This window comes from Tenebrio molitor, chromosome 2 (assembly GCF_963966145.1).
Source record: "Tenebrio molitor chromosome 2, icTenMoli1.1, whole genome shotgun sequence".
NCBI lineage: Eukaryota > Metazoa > Arthropoda > Insecta > Coleoptera > Tenebrionidae > Tenebrio > Tenebrio molitor.
This window is the reverse complement of record NC_091047.1, coordinates 11,323,633-11,346,530: the sequence shown is the minus strand read 5'-3', so window position 1 is coordinate 11,346,530 and position 22,898 is coordinate 11,323,633. Positions and strand designations below refer to the sequence as shown.

Genomic DNA, 22,898 nt, shown 5'->3' with positions numbered 1-22,898 from the left:
GCTCTTAAGTTTTTAGTTCTGGCACGTCTTGCTTGAAAATTTTGAAAAAAATAAAAACTTAAGCGTGAATATTTTATAAAAATGGAACATGGCATCGAGGCTGGATTTAATATGTATTTTTTTAGATTTTACAGGCATTCACGCCTATGCATGCTGTTCCCGGTGGACCCACCCAAACACTGACTACGCCCGACGTTGCTTACCTCCACTAACGAATGATGATACTGTATTTATAATTGTTGGGCCGCCGTATTGTTATACACACTATCCCACCTCCACCCGGCGGCACGGCAATTTTGCCGGAGTACATACACTATTACGGATATTACTATCAAGTAATAGTGCAGTGCTTATCAACATAATTACCGGCGTCTCGCCTCCGCATTTTGACTTTGTTGTGTATTATGTTCTGTGTCAATGTTAAGGAACTTCCTCACGATGTGACATGAGTATAATAATATACCTTTTTGAATTTCAACTACCAATGTGTTATCTAAATCCAGAATTTTTAAATTTTTAAAAAGAGATTGCGGTACTATTCCTGTTGCTGAAATTATAAATGGCAAAATCGAAATTTTTTCTAAACACCAAAGATTTCTCATAGCAACGGAGAGTTCTAAATATTTATTAATTTTTGTATTATATGTCTGTGTTATATTGTGTGAATTTGGAACAGCTATATCTAAAAGATATGCTTGCTTTTGTTGTTTATTTAAAATTATAATGTCTGGTCTGTTATGCTTAATATGAATGTCAGTTAAAATTGTTCTATCAAAATATAACTTGTAACTGTCATTTTCCAAACAACTTTCTGGTGTATAACTATAATGTGGTTGTGTATTCTTTAATAAATTGAATTTAACAGCTAAATTCATGTGTATAATTTTAGCGAATATATCGTGACGTTTTTTATATTCGCTTTGAGCCAAAACGGTGCAAGAAGAAATGATGTGTTCAATTGTTTCCCCTTCAGTTCCGCAAATCCTACATTTATCAATTATCGATTGTAAACCGCATATGTGTTTTTTATTACTATTGGCGATATTTTATTTGCATAAATAATAATTTCAGAGTAAACTGTAATATTATTGAAATATATTTGATCCTTTGAGATTCCTATAACAAAAATCAGTAGTATCTAAGAACAATTAGAAGGAGATATAACAATAATAAACTACTACGGTGGCTAAATTCCATAATTTCTGGATAAAGTGCACTCAATTTAATTTCGATATTGTATTTTAGATCAAATTAAAAAGAACACAATGTTGGTTTCATCAAAGTCAAAAAATACTTTTTCTCTTCTCAGAAACTACATATATTGTTGCCCTTAACTTGTTGTTAACTTTAAGAATGAAAGTCATCTCTTACCTCCCTCATATAAGAGAATATTACATCCTTCTTTTCAATGCCATAATACAACACATCACAATTTGATCAAAATTGATGAGGTGCACCTGTGAAACCGTCTCTCTGAGATTGCAAATGCAGATTACATTTATTCTCCCTGGTAAATTCGTGATATATTTAATTTGATATTCAAATAAAATAGTTCGAGTGATGTAGCATATTTCACTTTAATTTAGTCAAATATTTGGATGATTGTTATTAAAATAGGACAGGAGAAAATAATGTAACTTACATTACCAACCAAGAGAAGGGCATGAAATATTTAAACAATGTAGAAGTAGAACAACTATTAAAATCGGAGTGTATTAATATGTACTGGGTGCACGAGCGAAAAGTTCGAGTGGAGATATTTAATATTGAAATTTGATTTTTTTTTTCTAGAGTTTAAAACTCAAGCTGAGTAAATAGGTGAAAATGGTTATTTCCTAATACATATTTAAACTAAATTTACTTTTTATTGAGGGTTTTACTAGGATTATTTCTAGTTGGCCATGATTTGACAATCAATTTGCTCAGCTTTTAGTTTATGTTATGTAAAATAAAAATACATACTCTTTTATAAATGACAAGATTATTTATTAAATTTGTGGTAAGTAATCTTTAAAAATCGTTACAAATAATCGTATTTGAAAAAAAAAATCAAATAGCCATCTTAGAACCAAGGGATAGATGGCCATATCATTGTGGATGACATGCTTAATTCAGGAAACAGTCTTTTTTCCACTTCCTGTATCTTTTCCTCGATAAGTTTCCGTCTTGTTTTATTTCATTAATGTATACACCACATGGTGTATAGTATAGACATATTTTCACTCCTTACAGCTTCAATAGCATTTTATAGACCAATTGCCATCTATTTGAATAACTTTACGTTTGTAACTGGTGTTCATTTAAATTTATCCTCAAAGTAGGTGTTGAAGAGTCGATTGGAACGCACCACGGATTACAGATCACGGATCAGCTGTTTAAATCTAACCTCACTTTTTGCGTTGTTTGTGTTTTTATCGTTTTTACTCTACAGACTGATGAATGGTGCGCTCACAATCGACTCTTCAACGCATACTTTGATGCGTATAAAAATGAAATAGTTATTCTAAAATAACATTCAATTAATATTTTTTTACTTTCATTCGGGGCGTTTAATTTAAGACTGACAGAAGATGTTTGGCCACTGCGTTAATTTTTAGCTTATTTTTTGAGGGTAATATATTAAGCTGATCGTTTAAATGCAAAAAGCACAAGGAAAAATGAATGGAATATGTAACGTACTTTCGACAACTAAAGTATCTAAACGTATGCATAACATATAGTTAGTTTAAAATGTTTATTACTCTACTTTTGGTTTATTCACAGCGTAGTGGTCCGGTATTTATATTGGACTCACCAGTTCCTTTTGCTAGATGAACATAATAAATAATAAAACAAAAAAATTTTTGTGAGCAATTTATCCCTTATGGCCATCTCCTCGGATTTACCCTACATTAAGTAAATTAGAAAACTAATTTACATTTATATTAAAATTGTTTTGTTTTTTATTTATGTTACATGTTTAAAAATACTTGGCTACTAAATAGTTTGTCTTGCAATGCTTTTAAAAAATAAACCTTAAAAGTTAATTTCTTTCTACATTTCCAAACAAACTGAGAAAAAAGTTTCCATGTGATGATGATGAAGTTGTTAATATCTCATGAATAATGCTTTTTACTAATAAATAATGTAATTATGGTCATTTTCATATAGTGCATGTAGAAGTTTATGTGAAATGACATTTTTCCATTATAATCGTACAGTGAATCGTAATCATAAATCTGGTTCTAACACAAATAAGCAAAAGAATCAGTTATCCGATGAAAAATTACAAGGCGTGGTTATGCTGCGTCATGCTAACAAAAAAATTAGTTGTTTAAGGCTGGAACGGATATATTCTTTCAGGAAGGCGCGATTTTTCCTATTGCATTTAATATTCTAAATTGAAGCAAATCCACGTTCGGATCAATAGTAATCACTTTTGAACAGTCAGAATCTCTTCAAACTGATTTATTACCTATGACTGACACTTTTTAAATATAGCTCGGCAGGTTACGTTTGTGGCAATTTAAGCCGTCTTTTCAATATGCGCTGATCAAATTTGGAACTTGCACTTCCCACACCCCCACAATTCAGGATATAATAAAAAAGCGTATTTCTTCGACTGGTTATATTGAAATGTCTGAACCATTGACACTCTATCTGTTTGTGTTTCGTGTTTTCGTTTGCGTGGCTATATGAATTATTGAAAAATCTAGATTTCGTGTGCAGTCTGACACAAAAACGTTTTTGCACCGGTAATTTTATGGGTTCGAGGGATGCGTTGTGGACGGGGTGATGTCATCGATAATGGATCAAATGCAATAATTTATTATCGGGTTTTATCAACAGTCATACGCTTAGTACTCATAAAAAAAACACACACGTGATTCATGTGTTTTATTACCAGTCGATGGTCACGTTAACCTCTAACAACAATTATTTTGCTGTTTCCACTATGAAAAATAACAGTAGGTACGGCGAAACTACTCTTATCATATTGATATTTTATTCTAATATTTGGGCTACATACGATGATCATTAGTTCCACTCGGTGAACTATAGTTATTTTATTCAAGGGAGAAAAAAAAATTCTTAGTTGTCTGTTTGCGTAAATATTTTCTGATTGCTACACAGTTTTCCAGGTGTTTTTCTATATAATTTTTAAAAACAAATATTTTTGCTCTTTTTGTGCTTCGCTCAACTGCGTTTCGGTCTTCTTCAATCTCTGGGCTTACCACAAAAAGAGACACTTCTACTCTTAATGAAAATTGGGATCAGTTATAAATATGTAATGAGAATTTAAATATTGAAACAAAAATATGTATGTATATGTATTAAAAATATGTACATACTATTATATCTAAAAACCTGAAGAAGTATTTTTATTTGTGAGATTTATTTAAATTATTGCACAGTTCTACCACCATATTTGTAGAATAGAATAAAAATTAAATATGACTAAAAATTTGTTTTTATTGTTGAAATAACCATTTTCTTAACATCATTGACTAATTAAGTAAACTGTGTGTTTACACTCCGCTAGTAATTAATATAATTCTATTGGCATTATACAAACCGGAAAGCCACAATCCTGTTTGCTTCGATCAATTTTATTGACAAAACATGTTGTAATTATTAAAAGCAAATATTAAAGCATATTTTAGTTTATTAACCCTTAACATTCTGTCATTGAGTTAGTTAAATTCCAAATATGTAATTAATTTTGAAAGTAAATATAAGTGATTTTCACAACGTTGGTATTAGGTACTTTAATCCCACATAAATGTTTAATTCGATAAAAATTTATCTTAGGTTTCAATTTGTGGTATCATTAAGTCTTCACTGTTTTCATCGTTTTCTTATAATTTTGCCCTTTCCCCTTTTCGTTTTTACCTGTCACAGGCAGTTAATTTACAAAAAAAATTACCTACATCAAATTTTCTAGTGATATCTGTCGATAACTTTTATTGAAGTTATTTTTAACCTAACAGATATGAATGAAATACAGTCAATTAATTTATTTTTATTTCTTCTTTTATCAATAGATTAGGTACTTTTAAAGTTCCCTTGTTTGTGTCAGAATGATTTATACAATCCTTAAAATATACATATTTTAGGCGTTTGAATATTAACCAAGTCATTAATATTAAGTCAATATTAAGTGCTATTAACTTATTTTCCTAATTTATTTATGAAACCTAATAAAGCACTACCCTTTCTAATATTTATTTTATCCAATTAGATTTTGAGACATGTTTTGTTTTTATATTTATTCAATAACCGATGTTATTTAAATACTACATAGTAATAATTACTGGAAAATAAATTATAATTATAGCTTAAAGTGTGTTGTGTTTAAGAATAACTGCATAAGAATGCACAACTAATATACATATACAGGCTGATTCACGTAGCCCGTTCATTAGAAACTTTTTGATTTCCCAAAATCATATTAATATGAAAATTGGTAGTTGACTATAATCGACTACTCCAAGTTCAAATGAAATATTTTCAAAATGGCGGCACTTCCGGAAATACCGGAAATCGATGCCATCTTTGTGTTTTTAAATAGAAAGGCCCCATTTTGACTTCACATTTCGATTCTACGTTAACTTTTGAATTTAGTACGTCTTTTTGTCAATACTTATCTGTCATCGTTTTTGACCTATGTCATCTTTTTTGCAAAAAAGTGAGGTTGCAGGGTTTCATTAAAAAATTTATAATTCCTGAATAATAATAAATAATTTATTTTTACCTTACTGACTTGCCAAAGATTTAGCCGCTTTTTGCGCTATCAACGACATTGTTTTAATGTTTCATACGCCTACTGCAATTTTTTAAAATTTATAATAAAAAAATATTGAAAACTTCATTTTTTTAAATGGCAACTACCGTTTCTGATACTAGATATAAATGTAACATTAAATTTTAAGGCCACTTTTATTAACATTATGTATGCCTATTTGCAGCCGTTTAGGCGTAATTTCAATTTTTTGAATAAAATATTCTTTTTTATAAGCAATTGTTTTATTTGATTTTTTATTAAAAAATAGCATTGCAATAAATATTAGATAACAACAAAACAATAAATAATAAGCAAATTAACAAAAAAATATTTTAATGTAATGAATTCATTGAAAATATTTTTTTGTTAATTTGCTTTTCTTTATTATTTCGTTGTTATTTACTGTTTATTGCATGTGATTTTTGAATAAAAACTCAAATAAAACAATTGTTTGATAAAAAAAAAACAATATTTTACTTAAAAAATCGAAATTACGCCAAAACGGCTGGGAATAGGCATACACAATGTTAATAAAAGTAGGCTTAGAATTAAATGAAGTTTTTGACATTTTTTGATTAGCAATTTTGAAAAATTTCAGTAGGCGTATGAAACATAAAAAAAATTTCACTAACAGCGAAAAAAATCGGCCAGGTCTTTAGGAATTCAACTAAAAAAGATCAATTATTTATTTCCGACGGTTCAAGAGTTATAAATTTGTTAATGAAACCCTGCAACCTCGCTTTTTCGCAAAAAAGATGACATAGGTCAAAAACGATGACAGATAAGTGTTGATAAAAAGACGTTCCAAACTCAAAATTTAACGTAGAATCGAAATGTGAAGTCAAAATGAGGCCTTTCAATTAAAAAAAATAAAGATGGAGTCGATTTCCGGTATTTCCGGAAGTGCCACCATTTTGAAAATATTTCATTTGAACTTGGAATAGTCGATTATAGTCAACTACCAATTTTCATATTAATATGATTTGGGGAAATCAGAAAGTTTCTAATGAACGGGCTACGTGAATCAGCCTGTATATACAGGGTCGCTAAAAATATGGTGAAAGTTAAGTAGAAATTCTAACACTAAAGCAAAATTTTAAATACGAAATGAAGATTTTTTAAATTTTGCAACCGATGCTCGATGTGGTCTTTATTGACCTCTTGATAATATTTGATACGTTGGACAAAGTCATCTAAATATTGGCATTCTTAAGGTCCAAAATGAGGTTGCGCTCCATCTTGTTGAAACCATGCGGTTTCACTTGGAATATTTGTTTAAGTCTGGCAGCAACCTGTTGCTGCAAAAGTTGCAGATATGTCCTAGATGTCAAATTGGCATTAATAACGAAAGGATCGATAAGATCGTGACCAATAATACGACAGCAAACATAATATGTACAAGTAATAGAACTGATTTCAATCTTCAATCTCTGGACTTAGCACAAAAAGACTCACTTCTACTCTTAATGAATCAATCTCCTATTGCAAACCAATTAACTAATATATCAAATGCAAAATGCAGGTGTAAAATTAAACAAGGTATGAAGCGAATTTTGTGTATAATTTAATTGCAATAATAGCCAGTGTTAGTTTGGTACCAATTTGTAGCAAAATATCTAAAAATAATCCGATTAAATTTGATGTAAATGAGAACATAGTAACCCAGATTTGTTAGAGGGGACCTACAGTCGTCTACACGACGGAAGGACCAACAAAAGAAATGTGGCAATCCAAATTTATCGAAGCGTAGCATTTTTTATTGTCTCAAAAGGAATACGGTCATTGATTGAAGGTTTCAAATCAGCTTATGAAGGAACGTGTAAGTAAACAAGTTACAGGATAACATCGGTTCAGGTTGATTTTTCTTCTAAAACATTCAGAAAGGAAAGCTCCGACTATGGGGCAGGAATGTAATAGTCTCATGCGCTGTAAAAAATAAATATAAAATTCATAACTTTTTCACTGCCACATTTACTTATCCATTCCTCGCTTTGTTTTTGTGTCGAGGTTACTGCAGGTATTTTAATAAAACTTAAAAATTTTTTAGGTCACAGGAAAGTACAACAGTTCATTGTGGAATGCAATTACAATGCTAATTAAAATATTGTAAACGTAACGAGGCGTTATCTGGCGACGTGCCCGGAACTTGACTTTGAAACTTCCGGTTGTATTTACTAAAATCGCATAATTATGCCGTGAAAGGCTTCAATTAACAGCGGCGCAGATCGATACCTCTACCTTTATATCAATTTCTCGATACTGAAACTAAACGGAATGACAGATCAATCGTGATTGATGCTTCTGTACATGATAACTGAGCGCTTTTATCACTCATTTGTAGAGAAGCGCCATCGAACATAGCAGAGCAACGTCATTTATATCTGTCACAAATTATTGCCATTAATTTTTTAGCACTACCGAATTTCATGAGATGATAACATTTTTCAAATATTGTTTTAATTACCGATTTCAAATTTTATCGTAAATCGGAGATTTTTTACAATGATTTATGGCACGTCGAAATTTTCTGATTTCATAATAAATCTGAATGTTTTATTCTGGTGACAGTTTGAGCGATTTAGATGAAATTCCCAGTGATTTACAACCAGGATTGTAGACAGTAAGGCAGTCGATGTGTGCAATTGGGTCATGCGACAAATACCATCACCCCTTAACGATACAAATTAAATGGGTGTCCAGCCATTACAACTGCTCCACGCTTCTTATTATAAAGTGCAAAACTGTTGAGCTAGAGGAGAAATGGGGCTAGCTAGATATGTCTGTTTAATTTGGTGATCCTGGGAAGAGTTTAATATTACATAGATTTACCCTTTAAATTTTAAAACCCATTATGAAGTAGTCCCTCACACTAACTACGACATTAGAGACAAATGGGAAATGGTTGTAAACACTACCTTCTGGAAACCCTTCTAAAATAGAAAACTTTATTAGGAGTCAATACAGTTCGATGGATCAAGACTCCGTCCGGTATTAATTATTTATAAATTAAAACGGTAATTATTTCCTCTAAAACTTCAAAAAAAAGTATAAGTGGCATTAATTATTCAGTAATATTGGTAGCAAATATAAAATTACATTAATCAAAAAGATGAAGAAAAGTACATTAAAAATACAAGCAGCAATGAAAAATAAAATGAAAGAAAAAAATTAAAAAAATTGTAGTAGTCTAGACAGGCAAAGAAATTGGAGAAATATAACTTCGGTTTAACTTTAAACAAGAATCATTGAGAGTCGTTTATTTTTTGTGCGAAATATTTACTAATTGTGTTTGTGTAAGCAAATTTGAGATTGGGACATCCGGGTAATATTCATTAACATTACTTTGTTAATGTGAAAACGTTTCTTAAGCCAGATTAATAGGCAACGATAATTGTTAGTGGAAATAATTGTAAAATTCTATTTAGCTTCGTAGCGACAAATGGGCGAATGAAAAAGAGAATGCAAATTGCTACTCACCAGACGGTGAAACACAATCATAGAGCAACACTTGGATTTGTAAAACCATCAAAAATGCAAGTTCATTTGCATTGCACAAGGATTAATGCGTTTTAACTTTCAGCTGGGAGCTAATTTGAGCTCGTCTAAGATTCGAGTGTCATAAAATTGTAGAGTTCCATTCTTTTGTACTTTTTTCGGTGTACAATTATTGTACAAAGTAGAAAATAATCAGTTCTGGAAAATTTTGATTTATCAAAAAATTAGCTAATAAACGAACAATTATATAAATTAACTAGAATTTTGTCGTTTTTGTAACACGGAAACGAAATGTAAATGAGTCTAAAGAATGAATTTTAAACTCGATCGAATTGATTGCACAACTGTTAAGCTGGGGATGAAATCGTGGGGGTCCCAGGTAAACGGAACTGTCAGGAATTACTTACTTTTAAACTAGGCTTTGATCGTATCTGGACTGAAGGCAGAATGCAGTGTTCTCAGAGAAAATGCGCTGTTGCTAAAGAGAGACTTTAATATAAATTTTCCTTTTTTTGCACATTTCTTACATCTGGAGGCTGTCCATCGTTATTTAGTTAAGGCCTGAGGTGGAATACTTAGGAGCCACCTCAAAGTTTGGGTATAAACAAGCCCTATGTTCAGATAACAGAAGCAAAAATTCCTTTGTATTCTGCAGATTGCGTGGGAGTAATTTTAAAGGGTAAACAATGTAAACCGTTGGAGAATTACATTACATGTTTTGGATACAGTACCAAAAAAATTAATATAACTTTTCCAAGTTTACTTATTTTTTACCAAATGTTTATTAATTTTCGGGAAAAATTTACTTTAAATGAAAAATTTTACTCGAGGCCGCTAAAAACTGTTTTTTAAATTTGTCTTTTTATTTGTTATTTGGATCGTACTCTCCCTAAAACAATTTTTCTTAAAATTTAAACCAACTATTTTCCATCATTTTTTAATCATTTCATCATCCTTCTGCGATAAGGCCCCGAGAGTCACTCGAAAATAAATTCAGGTATCAAAACTTTACCTACGAGCTACAGTAATTTTCCATTATTGTAACAGTATATTAAGTATGGTGAACGGTGAGGACAATGTACCGATCGAACACAATTGTTTGGAGGTGGAGCGCAGCGACGACTCCAATTATTGTCTGAGATCGGTACATTGTCCTTAACGTTTGTAATGGTTATGATGTTTTTTGCGCGATTGAATATTTATTAATGGTGGATTTTCATAACACCCGGTATACTTTTTTTGCTACCGACCTTTTCCCGCTTCGATAACAGAACAGTAAGATCAGCCTACCGAATTCGGTTGCTATGGAAACAATTAAATAACATAACCGTTACAGATCATAACGGTACTAGTGTTGTGAACAGAAAATTAGTTTAAGGAGTTGAAGTAGTTAGTGAAGGAAGATATTTTTGGATATTTTTATTAATTAAGACGAATTAATTATCAAACCCTTGTAAATTGAAAAATTAAAAATACAATTTGTGAGGTAATTGAAACTAATTATGTAGTTATTTAATTAATAGTTTTGTTGCTCTACAAGGTACCTTTTTCTTTTCTAATTGTAACAGTTTTTGATTTTTGAATTAGAAGAGGTAAAAGTCTTTACGAAGTACGAAAAATATCAAGAAAATGAATTTCATTATTGTTATGTATTACATTGTAGCAAAATTAGAAACTATATTTAATTTTCAAACAAGTATCATAATAATAACTACCAATTCTCCATCTTCTATGTCGTCAACTGTTAGTAAATTCTTCTTGTCGAGAAGCATCCCATGTGATCTAAAATAATAATTTATGTTACTAGTGGGATAATGCCTTATTCCACGTGTGACATACAAAATCTTATCTACCACTGCTCAGAATTTGTCACAAACCAATTTTTTTGCAGTAATCAAACAATCATTGAAGACGTAGTAACAAATGTAGTTTCATCAATTTTGTCGGAAAGATTTGGTGAATGGTGCGAGGAAAATAAATTCACGAATGCTGTGAAGGAAAGGGTTATATTAGCTTATCTAGTCTATGGGTTTAATATTATATTGCGAAGAATATCTATAACTAAAAATTAGCAAATAATGTCATTTGATTGCTTTTCTGAGAAAGAAAGCAGAACGGTGCAGATCTAAAAATTCAAAAATTTTACTAAAAATAACGATATCAAATTTTTGCAAGAAGCTGGTGATAAAAAATGTTTTCAATGAAGGTAAGATGTTACCATATTATCTTCAGATATTTAGGTGTAATTCTAATGTCAAAGTTGAATTGAGTATTGAGGTCAGTGGCGCTTGTAAGAAAGAAGAATATACGAATACGATTTTTGAAAACGTTCTAAATGAAGGACAGTAATTGAAAATTACTAGATATCAAAAATTTCTCGATTTTTTTTTATTACTTCTGGAGGCATTGGACTAAATGTGGTTAAAATAGTTGGGAAACATCTTGCTCCACGTCCAAATCATACCGATAAAGGACTATTTCTTGTTGAATGTATCAGGTGTTTTTTTAAATTTCACCTCATAGTAGGCGTTGAAGAGTCGATTGTGAACGCACTATACAGGTTACGGATCACGGATCAGCTGTTTAAATCTTACGTTTTACACGAGTGATGCGTTCACAATCGACTCTTCAACGCCTACTACGAGGTGAAATTTAAAGAAACACCTGATAGCACTAATACATGCATTACACAGCCTATTGGAATTAATTCATTTGGGAAGAAGTCTGAGAATATTGGTTAGTTTTTTAAATTACTAACTCCCAAAAAGTATAGAGGGAATTGTTTCTGGAGATTGTCTATATCATTACTTACAGACTCGGGAGAGGAAAAGCAGCTCTTGTGTAGATAAAATCACTTAGATAATAAATTAACCTTATTCGAGCAATCGTAGATAAAGCAAATAAACATGAGTAGATTTGTACCTTCGTCATTAAATATATGTATTTCATCAGAAGCCTAAATAAGAAATTTCTTTAATTTTGAAAATATTTACATTTTTTGGGACACAATCTTATATTTTGTCTCTTCAAAAAATGCAATTACTTTTGTAAATACAGAAATCTAAACATTATAAATGGACCTCCGGAAATTTCCTTTTTTGAAGCAACCTTACATAAATAATGAGAAAAACTAACTTTGTTTTCATTGATTTTCCCACATTCTCTGCTTTTGCAGAGCAGTTTAGTAGTTCTGGGAAGTTTCTTAGTAGTAAATTTCGGTTTGTGCTTTACCCTTTGGTTGTGTGGATGTCAACATATTTTCAGCTTTGAAGTGGAAGACAATCGCTGTTTTCTGTCTAACAATAAGTAACGTCGTAATAAATACCGTACAATAAGTATGTACGTTTAGGTAAATTGTAGGTAAAATGTAGGTAGGTAAGAATTCAATACTTCAAACCCAACACTGTATTTTGTATGTTACTTCTTCTTATCTTTTTTACCAGATTAATATATATATATATTTTTAACTATCCTGATTACTTCGTATCTCTTTGTGATTTGTTAGAAATTACTTTAGTAGAGTCACTAACTGTCTGTGAATATCATATCATGATATCATTATTTAATGTGTACACTAAAGCTCATTGACATATTGCATATTTGCTAAATAATGAAATGAATACTGAAAAACAGTAGAGAAGAACATGCTGTGAAACCATTGATGCAAGTTAGTTTTGTGGCTTGATTGTTCAGTAATTCTAAAGTTCTTGTAAAATACAAGAAGTCTACAAAATGTCTTAAAAGTAGAAACTCGATGCTAGGTCTTAGATGGTGTAGTTTTACTTTCCGCATATTGCCGCAGTTACATAGTTGGTTTGATAACAAAAACAGGAGTTTTAAGTGAAAAGATAAAATCTGATTTTTTATCGACACCCCTAAGCATTATAAATCGAATCTTTATTAACTGTCAACCCATAAACGTCAAAAACCCAACAATAAAAAATTAATGCGCATCTTTTTATTGACCAAATCCATAAAAACTGGCGGGCTACAAATATTTAACGTCGACCCATAATTTTCGTTTGTTTAATTCGCAGAGAGACCGTACACGGAGGTCCAAACGTTTTTTCATCCTCAACCACACATTGATCTCTCCTTTTTCCGGTGTTGTTTTCCAGCTGACAATTTTGCATGTCCCCGGAGAACCATTCCTGGTCACGGGAGAAGTATAAAACCTTGTTATTAACCTTTGTCTCGACCTCGACAAACAACCAAGTTGATTCTCCTTCAAAACTACGAAGAAACTGGGGATTATGATGCTAATGCTCGCGAATCGTTAATGTATTTCTGGGTTGAATCCGCATTTACTAGCTGGGTCGCATTGTATCTGATTGGCCGCTATCCAGAGTGCCGAGTTATATACGGGGTGCTCGGGGAATTGCTTTTAGGTTAACTTCGGATTTATTGCTTTTCAAATTCTACCATGGATTTACATGATAACATGTTTGGATAGGAGGCGGTTGCTTGGGCTTAAACACGAACGCTTCCTTCTGTTACTCCTGATTTATGTCCGGCGACACAGTCCCTTTCCGCTTCCTAAATGGCTCCTTGCAATTAAGTGATAAAAATTACACACTTCTCAAACAGACCCGCTTTCGAATTATGTTATAAAATAAACCGCGGCGACTCGATTCCATATTCTCACTAGTTCACTGCATCTGCCCCTTTATTAGAGAAATATAATGTTACCCAATTCTGTCATATTAGGTTGGAAGTATCTTTTTATCGCTTCAGAAGTTTCTACTCAATTCGATGCGTTAAACTAAATCCCCACGACCAAAACTTTCTTGCGTTTGGAAGTCGAGCAGTTAACGTCTTGTCACTAAAACGCACAAACAGGAAAGCGGTAAAGATTAGGATCAACCCTTATCTAGATGTAAATTTTCAAGTGTATTTAGGAAACATGGAATATGTAATGGTTTGACAGCGGCTTAGATAATTTCCTACATCATATTTATGAAGTTATCTACAACTTTAATAAATTCAGTACAAGTTGTAATTTTAATTTGTTGAAGAAACTTTTAATTACTCCTTTATATCATCATACTAAATGTTCTACTTAGTCAATCACCTTGATATATACAAGGTGATTTTGAATGTTGTGCAGATATTTTAACCTGTGAGAGAACTCTACAAAAGGTAACGATCAAGCCAATAATGCCTTATACAAATGTTGATATTTTTCGAGAAAAAAGGGCTAAAACTTTTCCAAAAAAAAGTTTGGGGACCACTGAATTTGATAAAACAATGGGTAAAAAAATCATAGAGTTCAATTTAAATCACAAATGGCTTTCACCACCCTGGAGAAAACCGATATGGTTTTGATCTAGGGCGAATCCCAAGGACATTCAGAGCTAGCTCGGCAAACCTTTGTAAACGTTGTGCAGCATCTTCGCGATATCGCGCGTTTCGAATTGAATAAGCGCGATGTTAGCCTCTAACGAGAAGATTGGATTTTATTAGCAAAAGAAGAAATTCTTCGGCTTTCTTGGACAAGTTAATCAACTAATTTGCAGACTCTGTAACATAATATCATCTAAAAAACCTAGTAGTCAACAGTTGCTTAGTGAACATTAAGACCAAGAATTAATATGCCGCGTTCAAATAAAATCTTCCGTTCAAGTTAATTGCTGAATTTCCTCCAAGAGGTACTCCTAATTCTGTTCTTTATGATATGGCAAATCTGCGTTCTCTCAATATGAGACGTAATGATAGTTTTCTGATATTTCTATATAAGATCATACACGGCATTATTAATTCTCCCTTCTTGTTATCCCAAATTTATTTCAATGTGTCTCGGGCAAATCTTAGATCTGGTCGTTTTTTTTATGTTCCGCGAGCAGTCACTAATATACTGCATCGTTCCCCTCTTTATACTGCCTGCACATTATTCAATAGCAACTGTAGTGAGTACGATATTTTTGTGATTAGTCTTGGACAATTTAAGAGATTGATTACCTGCATTTCAGAGGTTTAATTGAGCGTTTCCCGTAACGGGTACACATTCGCTTTTTGAGCTGTTGCATTGTATAACGCTGTTTACTGTTGGATTTTGTTTGGGTGTACAACCTGTTAACCAACATTAAAAAAAAAAAAACAATACAAAAAAAACAAAAAAATCCTGGGCTGGGAAGGCGTTGGAAACAGTCAACTGTTGTGCTTTTTTAAAGCGTAGATTAATTGAAGCATGTTGACAGCTAACCTAAAATTTAGAGTCAAAAAAATTTTTCTTTTTTTTTCTTTCCTATTCCTATTCTCGAAGAAAATATCTAAGGACACCCTTTGCTGAAAACAAACATGTTCAATTATGTCCCGATTAAACATAAACAAATGTCATTCGTGTCAAACGGCGGGAAATTCAAACTTTTCACTGTTCTAAACGGTTTAATTTTTCCAACGCCTACTCAGCCCAGGATTTCATTTGAACGCGCGATATATGTATTTTTAAAAATTACTCTGGTTAATTTATTTTTAAATTTAGCTGAAAGCATGTGGGTCGTATAGTTAAGAGATGAATATTTACTCTTCTTTGCATTAATAATAATGAAAACGAAACTATGTACAAAAGCGGTGCACGACAATACATGTGAGAGATGAGGGACGGATTTTAAAGTAGTTCCTCCTTGATTATAAATGGAGTAAGAGTGACGCGAGTCTATACATCTACTGGGTGATTTATTGTCATCACGCTACGACTTTATACATCACTATGGGTAGATAAATAGCGACGTTCATAACAGTCACAGCAGCAGCTTTCATAAAAATAAAGTTCTCCCCACATTCGTTCGCTCTATTTTAAATCGCTTGCATTTTATCTGTAAAAATACAACTAAATGTTTAAGCATCGAGCAATCGGACATTTTAAAGGCAATAATTTTACCAATTTTATGCAAAATACATTAGCAATAATTCGTTTGTCAAGTCATATTATGCTAGTTTAAAAACGCTAAGCTACTTGAATCATTATAGATGAATTCTTGGATTGCAAAGATTCCAAGTGAAGGTTTTTTTTTCTCTTAGATACTTTAACAATTTCGATTCGTTCTCTCATCACCACTGTTTTCCGGAGTCATTTAAAATTCTAACCAACATTTGAAAGTCAGCTGGAAGCCAAGAATTTCAGATGTATTTTGGTAGCATCACATAAATACGGATTTTAGATCTGGGTTTAAACTTTCAAATTTCGGTTTCTCTCTAATAAAAGCGAATTTTACAAAATCGAGGACAGTGTTTCAATAATGCCTAAAAAAATTCAGTTTGTTAAGTGCCAACTGCCGTTTCATTAGTATTTCAGTATTCTTAAAAATAAATCTCGTACCTAGCTTTATGGATCAAAAGACAATTTAATTAGCCTCTCGAGTTTATTCGCTCTTAATTAAAAGGGCATGGTTGCAGTGGCACAAGTTAACTGTTCTTAGTCTCAGTAGAAAAGAGTTATTAACACTGTTTTCGATTTTGCTCGTTTGATGGAAGGAGCTAAATCAAGAAACTGTTCTAACACGAATTTTTTGTTGTTCAGAATTCATCCGCTCGATAAATCAAAGGACGAAGAGGCCGAAGCGTCGTCTTAATTAAAGTATCAACGCAACTATACTTAATTAATTCCTCCTTAACGAGCCACTTGAAATATAAAAGTGATTAAAGGGTTGAAGAACGAAACTAAATCAAGCATATAAAGTGCAGCATAAAACTAGTCAATTAAGCAGGCGGTTTTCACATGATCGATAAGTGTTAGCCGACCTTCTGAGCAACCCTCCACAAACAATGTAATTGACCAAACTGTTTCACTTTTGCGTGTATTTGGTATTGCACTAGAATTATTTACGCCGTTAGTGCGGTCGCAATTAAAAGCACTTTAAAGAGAATAAATCCGAATTATTCAATTTGTGTCTGTTCACGCCATTAAAATATTTTTTTTTACAGGTACGTTAACTCCCAGATTTTCGCCCGAGATGTATCGTAAACGGTATGTAATGGGATACTTTCATGAATTTTTTATTTCCGTAACACGCATCCCTAAGACGATTCGGCAGCATTTAGGAGATAACTCGGGTTTAAAAGTTTAAGACCTTTAGCAAAATAGAACAAACAAGCCCGTTTTAAACGCAAAATGAAACAATAAAGCCATAGCCGTTTGAGGGCACCTATAATCTATAAAAATAAACCGAGGTCGTTATTTCTTATTGTCCCTCAATTTCGCTGCAAATCTACATTTCCTCATTTTCACGATTTGTCATTAATTCTTTATTCAATTTAGCGCAACTCCCAACAGCTTCATTTCATCTCTTCTCAACAATTTCCCCTTTGGACATTTCGTTTTCCTCTCTCGCCTTTTACAGTGCTTTCTATATAAACAACATAAACTTCAATCTTAGCACACGCAATATCAACCACTTCTGCTTCAGAAACTAATTCATTAGGCTTCTCAACTTCATCAATAATACAGATCTGACAACACTTCCAACGCTAATACTTGTTAAGAGTAGAATGAATTTTCTTATTAAGACAACATTCTTTAGCCGGACCTATTTTGATCTTGATTAATGTCGTTTTAGAAGCGGCTCGACCAAACAATTTTTTTTCATAACTTGCCACTTGTCACACAAACGTTCCAAAGACAAAAGTCAATATTGCCACTTTAATTTTACAAAAGGACAATTCAAAGCTCAAGGAGAGATATTTCTGTCGAATCGATGCCAGAAGATTGTTTGTTCGTATTTTTCATTTTTATTTTAGAATGGCTAAAACAAAAATATCCACTTTTGGACGTGTTTATTTCATAAATCACAATTGTCAAATTGTTACTGAAAGAAATAAAAAGCTAAAATCTACTCTTCATGTAATAATTTTAATAAAATATGATACTGTGCTTTCCTTCTCCGGAGATTTCTAAGCCTCTTAATAATAAATACATGATTTTCTTTCTTTCTCAGTATCTTCTTATTCTGGGTGGATGATATTATTTTATACTTGGCGCAGGGCCCTTTTATAAATTATTCCTCACATATTTGAAGCATATTGAAGTTTTGTTTTCACGTGGCGGAAAATTTTCAGATATTACAGATAAGTAATCAAATATATGACTCCCTTTATGAAGCGGTTTCTGGTTCAAATTTAGCATTCATAACATCCGCAAATATGCGGATCTTAAAAAACTCTCTGGCAATCACGTTTTCAGAAATTTGATGAATAAAATAAGTTCCCAACTTTCAGAGTTTATCAGTTTGGATTTTTTAAATCATGAAGCCGCGGTGATGAAAGACAGACGACTTGATTAATAGAAAGTTCTGGCCCGACATTAATTTTGAAAAGTACTGATTGCATGAAAAATTCAAGATCGTAACGGTGTTTTTAGCTATACTGTGGTTAGCGAAGAACTGGAGCAATTAGGAGTGTACCGCCTACACCCGTGCGAGTAAAATTTAAAAGTTATGGAAGCAAATAAACATTTAAAAAATTGTTCGTATAAAAGTAAATGCGAATAAAAACGACAACGCTAGTGTAGTGTTTTGTGAACGTTAACCATGAAGGAATAGTTATTTTTATTTACATTAGAGTACGGTAGGGGTATTTACAGGACGAAAACTAGGTTTCAGGCATGAGGCGAACCGAGTACCGTACACTTTTCGGCTGACCAAATGTTTTATTTTGCACTTTTGCTGATTTTGATGAAATAACAAATGTGAAACTTTTTGACATACAGAGCTGCCAACCCAGTAGGTTGTAAATACAACCTAATAATAATAATCATAATAGGAAAATTCCTATTATGATTATGATTATTTATTACTCAATAAAAATAAAAACATTTCTCGGAAAAATAATACATGTAAATGTGTTTTTTACACTAAATTAAAATAAGGTATGAACACTTTAATTTTAAAGTAACTGTAAATGTAAATTAACCGTGCGTTCTACCGCACTCCCCCAGAAATGTATAACATTCGAAAGGTAAAGGTGTGTTTTACAGTGAGGGAAGCCGAAAACACATTATTATTAGTTCAGTCCTTTGTTTTTAAATGTATAAAATTATTCCGGGAAAATTTTAGTCATTACTTCTGGTGATATTAGTACCTACATATATTGGGATATAAGGTTAGTAAGTGCATTATAACAGAATCGAGGAAGAGTTTGAAAAATCGAGACGAAGTCGAGCATTTTGAAGACGTTAATGTCATTAATGTCATTTAATGACTTAGCTCAGTAGCGATCGGTGCCGTTATTTACTTACAGCCTTAAGGCTGTAAGTTCAACTTTCCGATTGTGTCAACAACAATGGTAACTAGCTATAACACGATTTTGCGAAAACATGTTTTCATTAATAAAAGTATAAATAACTTTATTTACCAATATGTATATCAAAAAAATAAATATATTATTCGAAGAGACAACAAAACATTTACATATTTTGACTAGGACGTTGTGCATATTTTGTAAATTATATAATTTTTGAAAAAATAATATTTTAGTCTTTTGAAGAACTAAATAGTGTTGTTGTCATCAATGTGTGCATTAATTAGATTGCCGTCCTCAAATTACGTCAAAACAAGAACAAATTTGATGTAAAAGTGCCTCGGGGAAGATGTGTTTCAACTACAAAAGTAAACAACGTATTTCGCAGTTTTCAGCAAGCTCTTACACCACCATACACGAAATATTACATTTTACCGAATCCACCGTCAAAAAATATTTAATTGATCTAAAAATATTTTCAATATTTTTGCATAGAGCCATTTAAATACAAAGTGATTCACAAGTAATAATGAACCCGACGGAATTGAAAATGCAACCCACAATACACTTGGAACGTAAAGTTGTATACGGACGCGCCAAAAATCCAGCTTTACCTTCCCAATGTATTGTGGGTTGCATTTTCAATTCCGTCGGGTTCATTATTACCCGTGAATCACCTTGTATATTTATTTTTTATTTTATTAACATATGTTTATGTTTAGGTTTACTACAAGCAGTAATTAAATTATTTTTTTACAATAATCAATGCTTGATCAGCAAGCAATACCATGACATTATATTTGTAGAAATCAATATAATTTGTAATTAATAAAACGTAAGCACATTTAATTTGTCGGGTAAAAGGTGTAAGAATACAATATATTTCGAAAAATGCTGAAATGGAAGGTTTTTCGATATTCCATAATTCAATTAATTTGAATTGGAGCAGAAAGAATAAATGGCTATCGATTCCATTCAATTCAGTTCCCTTTACAATTAAATTATGTAGGTAGGCATATATGCCATGCCAAGCGTGAATCTGTTTTAATTTTTAAAATTTTGGAACAAAATTATTTACTTTGAAATTTTCGTCAAAACGTTAAACATTCTCTTTGATTGCCTAACAATTTAGTGCTTCAGAGAGTTTCACTTTTGAGATTTTATAAGGATCTGTTCAAGTACCTGATCAAAAAATGTTTACTTTTGTATTAACACAAGTACGGAGAAATTGATGGAGACAACAATTTTTTTTAATATTTTACTGTAGTGAGAGCCAATGCAAAAATAAAATTACAGTTTTGGGTCTATTTGTTGTTCGAGAGCCTCAATTTGATTACATGTCCATTAATCCAATTAAATCTGATGTTATCATTATGATCATGTCACTTCATTTCTCTTCTTTCTGTATTTAAGATATTCCTAACAAAAGACAGATTCTACTTTACACAAATATTCGTTTTACTGGTGAAATTATTTAAATTTCAGACTAACTAAACTAAAACTAAATTGACTAAATTGACGGCGTTAATATTAGGTATAGTATATTTATCTCTAATAGAAATATTGACTAAAATCATAAATCACACAAACAAAGAAACAGTTATTGAAGCACTCCACCCGGATAATTTATAGCAAATATTACTCAAATGTTCGATGGCACCCAACGGGCAACAATGACCGGTTTCTTACATGATCATTACTTCAATTATTTGTAGGTGTGATTTTATGATTTTACTCAATATTTCTATTAGGGATAAATATACTATAAGTAGGTATATGTAATTTTCCGTCCTACCCAGCTTTATTAATTAACTAGTCTTCTATTTTTTTTTGCCGTAATCTGTTCTCAATTGATAATTTTGCTCTTTGATTTTACGACGTTTAGCATTTGACATTTGACCATCAAATAATAGTACATATATTATTACATCCGCAAGGAAAGAAGGTTTTTATTCACGAAAATGTTGCCTAGCAGGTTAGTGCAATCATTTAAGTGGAACCTTTACTTGCGAGTATAATAAATAGTATATTATACACCAAGGTGAAGAAGTTCATGATTGATTATAGCCAGAGCGCCAAGATTAGATCCCGAGGCGCGCCGAGGGATGTAATGCGCGAAGGCAATAAGGGACTTCTCCACCGTGGTTTATATACAATTTTTTTTCACTACTAGATACGTTAAAACCCTTTCTAATAATTATTATTAATTAAATTATTTTGTCCGATGCGACGATCCGAGTTCTCATTTTTCAACGGTTGCTATAGAAATTGAAAATCGTCTGTCTATGTTAACCAATGAAATCAACGAAAATCTTTCGTTGCTAGGTGATGGCTGTTCATTATTAACCAGGAGGAGAGAAATTCTACTTCTGGGTTCAGTTCGAGATTCAATAATGACGCCTTCTAAGACTAGTAGTGAAAAAAATAATAAAACAATTTCTTAGCTCAATATTTTTAAGTTTTTAAATGTTAATGTTCCTTTTCTTTACCATGACTACGTTCTTGTATTTGGTTAGGTTGCTGCAGTTACTGTAATTTCTAATTTTGATTGGTCCAAGCCCAATGGATAAAAGATCCTGTAAATTTTATCCATGACTGGGAACCAATAAGAACTCTCTTTTAATTTGTCGATGAATAAAATGACAATTAGAGTAGAGCTTTCACATCAATAAAGTTGCTTTTATCTGATGATCGTAGATAAGTTATTTATTCTAATGAACACTGTCTAGTTGTCCCAGTCTGCTTGCCAAAGTCAGGCTCGATAATTAAATTTTTTCCTGGTTCTAAAAAATGTAATTGCTATTTTTTTTCGAAGAACTTATATTTTACTTGATTGCCTTGTTGCTAAACTGATAAATGCTTGCTTTCAAATTGTTTTGAATTAATTGGTAAACTGTAAAAATTGAAAAATTTGAGTTTGAATAATAACCACTTTAAATTGTCCTTTGAGATAACTACATATTACAATCCCATCAGTAATTTCAAAATATTTGCAACGAAACATTTGCCAGTTTTACAGTTAACAAAATTCCGTTTCCAATGAACGGCACTTAATAATTGCCATGAAGCGTGGTAATTCATCTATTGTTAAATAATAAAATTAAATTTCACACCTATCAACAATTTTTCAAGAGACTTGTGAGAATTAACTAGTTAATATTACAATTAGTTGGGAAAGTACTCGTACTAACGCGAACTGATAAACTTTAATCAATTCTAACATTTTATCAAATACTCTTCAGTAGCATCATCATATTCTGAACCTCACTAAACGTAAGCATATTCCACTTTATTAGAGTTCCCTGAGTTGATAGCTGAAGTGATAATCACAACTTAGTTGAGTTGGACTAAAGTTGGGATAGGGCGACAGCGATGCATAATATAAGCTGAAGCAAAAGAGAAGCCT

At 31.9% G+C, this 22,898-nt stretch overlaps 1 protein-coding gene across 3 annotated transcripts in view; it reads left to right on the top strand.

Annotated features, from left to right (window-relative positions):
* The window catches only part of dpr12 (defective proboscis extension response 12), a 337,047-nt gene that overhangs the window by 42,929 nt on the left and 271,220 nt on the right, over positions 1 to 22,898 (top strand). Inside the window, exon 2 of one of the 3 annotated variants that reach the window (XM_069038671.1) lies at positions 17,183 to 17,225. The exons of the other annotated variants lie outside the window; for them this stretch is intronic. The gene's annotated coding sequence lies outside the window, so the exon portion shown is untranslated. The remainder of the gene's footprint in view (positions 1 to 17,182; positions 17,226 to 22,898) is intronic. 3 annotated transcript variants of the gene reach the window in all.